Here is a 3694-nt window from a genome sequence, read left to right as displayed (position 1 = left end):
GTTAAAGGCAAATTTTTGCACATTTATTATACAACTGTCTTTCTACAATTTGAATTTATACCCCCTAAGGTTCCTAATCTGAGCAAGTGGAAGAATCTCATCAGCATTCAGCCTTCAAGGCCTTATACACCTCAATCAGATCACCTCGCAGGTACTTACTCTCCAGGCGCTGCAATTTGCAAATGGCCTTTCTTGGTAAGAGAACCCCTTTGTTCCCCTTACCAATCTTGCTACCCTTCTTTGCACTCGTTCTAGCAACTGTACATCCTTCCTAAAATGAGGCCTCAAGCCAGTACGCAGTACTCAATGCGATGGGATTTAGAAAGGAGGGAAACGGGAAGGTTAATCCATATGAGCAATGTCCTCACTTTCCAAAAGCATATCAACAGCTGCAGTGCGATGGGGTGTGACGTTATCATCCATAAACACGAACTCGGGGCCTATGACACCTCGGAACAGACACACACGGGGAAGAATTACCTCAGTACACTAGTGTGCACCGGTTACAGTACAGCCTTCCAGTGTCTGGAGTTATGTATGTCCATCCAAGATAACGCCTCCCCAGACGAGAACACCTCGACCGCCATATCGTTCCCTTTCAGTCATGTTTGCGGGGTGATACGTGTGCCAACCTCTCGCCAGATTAGCTGACGTCCAGAATCGCTGTGAGACTGAATCTACTCTCATCAGTAAAGAGTACCTTACCCCATTGCGCTGCTGTCCAGTCCTTTTGCTCGATACATCACTGTAAACGGTGTCTCCGATGGGAAGGCGTTAAAGGGACACAGCTTACTGGCCAGCATTGTGGAGTCGCTTGGTCACAGTAAACCGCGATATCTTGCGTCCTATGCAGTTGGTTTGCAATGGATCCCGCTATCTGGTGTCGGTCCCTCTTGGCTTGTAGAAGTATATAGCGGTCATCACTGGGCATTGTTTTTCGTGGACGAACACCACTGGTCCTTCGAACAGCTTTATCTGTCGTTCTGAAGGTCGACCACGCACTTGAGACGATGCTATGGGCGATACCGTACACTGCAGACACACTCCTCGCACTTCGGCCTTCCCAATTATTAGACCCAGTGTAAAGCCATCCAGATGTTGTCTACTGGCCATTTCGTTGTCTGTAGCACTGTATGAAACCAATTGAACGTTTGTAACAATTGTGTTCGCCATTCGGTAATTTGCACATAACTGCTGCTTTTATCTCAATTCAAAATTTCATCACAATTCAAATTTTTGCATGTGCACAAGCTTTCTACTGAACGGCTTCAGTTAAGCTTTCCACAGGCTTTTTCGTTTGATTTTGTGATTTTGTGATAACCTTTAGAAATGGTATTGTTCCTTAAGTTTTGCACATCAGTGTATTTAGGGTAAGGTGCCACCGGTGGTCATCCGCATCTGCGCCATCAGTACTCTTGGGTAATATACAAAAAAAAAACTTAGCTACTTAGTTTCCGATGATTTCAATGGCAAGGACCTATTTAAAAAGGGGGGAACATTGCGGTGAATTTACAGCCGAATTGGGGTATAGGTTTAAGTGAGAGGAGTTAAATGTTGTGCTAGTTCAATTAAGTTACTTTATGAGCATACTCGGTAAGTTAAGTTTGAGTAGGGGAAGAGACTGAAAGCTGGGGGAATAGATAGAGATAAGAGGACGATAGGGAAGACCTCCGTGAAGATCACACCCACACCCGTATCCTCACTCCCATGGGGGATGAGAATTTAAAGAAACAGGGTTAGGGCCAGTGGTGTATTCGGGCCGGAACGCATAGGAACGACATTCCAGTACTTTTTTCTAAATGTCATAATAGAAAATCATTAAATATATACACCTAAATTATGGAACAATGGCATAATAAAATGGGAGGGGGAAATAATATCTATCTTACCTATTTCTACTAATATATATATATTAATAATAACCTTTAAAATTAATAGATTTCTTTAAAAATTTATTTAAAAACAAAAATATAAATTTCGCAATTAAACTTGAACGTTTCTTACTAAAGTACAATGTATTAGATAAAGAGATCCAACAACGGCTAGCTTCTTGTTTATTAAACTACACCGTCCACCATTTGAATTATGGAATCCAAATTTTTATGTCCGAACTTGGTTTTGGTTTCATCGTTCTGCTGTTGACCAACAAACAAAAAAAGGCAGTCACACAAGTATACGTAATCGATCCTGTATGGGAATTTCTATGATTTTTCGACTGAACAGTATTTTTTATATTATTTTGGAGTTTTTGTTTTCGTTTTTTTTCTTTTCTGATTTTTTAAAATTTTTGTCTTTATTTTTTACTTTCGAAATTTTTATTTAATAGTTATAAATAAATACTGAACAAATATTCTAATCTTTGACTTATTTATTTTTGCAAATTAAAAACTATTTGTAACTACTGTATTTGTAGCTAATCGACGAGCGTTCCAGTACTATTTTTTTTTTAGCATTACACCTCTGGTACTATATCCGTAGCTGAGTGGTCATGAGCGGGAGGTGCAGCAGCACATGCTCTTTGAGTAGACCGGGGTTCAAGCCTGACTGCTAAATACGGCCGATCTGCTAACCCACACTGGACCAGCGTGGCAGATTATGGTCCATTTCCCTCAGTAGGAATTGTTGAGGAGGCTTCCATCCTGCAGTGGGTTGATAATGGCTGCTGTTTACCTTTTTTTTTTACTATCTGACTAATTCTTGATTTTTTAAGGAGTCCTTATGTGCTGTAATGTAATAACTACATCGTATGCATAGCTTAGCTTAATTTTCAGCACTCACCTCATAGTAATCCGCTTAGCTGGTGGAGAGTTTTACCACATACATGGTGGTTATAGGTTTCTAATAACTTACAGGGATTTTGGGTCTAAAACTAAGTTATGTTATTCGTCCTCAGATAGCAACTGAGGACGAATTTTCGAAAGTCGCTGGTGCGCGGCTATTAGCTTCTATTTTTCTTCATTTAATTTAATTAGGCAACCAAAGAATGGAAGGTGCACTTTCCTTTCTTAGGAAAATTTTTATAGCCAATAACTTAGTTTTAAACCCAAAATCCCTGTAAGTTATTAGAAACCTATAACCACCATGTATGTGGTAAAACTCTCCACCAGCTAACGGATTACTATGAGGTGAGTGCTGAAAATTAAGCTAAGCTATACATACGATCTAGTTATCTGACTAATTGTAATAAAAAGATAAACTGCAGCCATTATCAGCCCACTGCAGGATGGAAGCCTCCTCAACAATTCATGGTGAGGGAAAATGGACCATAATCTGCCACGCTGGTCCACTGCGGGTTGGCAGATCGCCGTATTTAGCAGTCAGGGGCTGAACCCCAAAGAGCGTGTGCTACTGCACTCCAGCTCGTGACCACTCGGCTACGGAAGTAATACCCATAACCTAAACCTAGCCCAACTCAGAGTAATCGACATTCATCGAAAATTCTGAAGTCGCAAGGCCGATTATTGTCTTGTAGAAAACGGTTTACTTTGAAATGGCGACAGCACCTTTCAAGAAAGTTCATGAATTATATATTGTTTTCTTATTTGCATATTTGAAATAAAAGTTTTTGGGTTACGGAAAGAGGGCGATACAATCGATTTTCAAGTAGTGGCGGGGTTTCCGAAGTGATTCCTCGCATTTTTGGTTCTAAACTATATCAGTTTATTCTAAATATCTAATTACACTTTTGTGTTTA

Source organism: Mastigoproctus giganteus, chromosome 12 (genome assembly GCF_048544385.1).
Source record: "Mastigoproctus giganteus isolate SK-2022 chromosome 12, ASM4854438v1, whole genome shotgun sequence".
In the NCBI taxonomy this organism is placed as follows: Eukaryota; Metazoa; Arthropoda; class Arachnida; order Uropygi; family Thelyphonidae; genus Mastigoproctus; species Mastigoproctus giganteus.
This window is presented reverse-complemented; position numbering follows the sequence as displayed.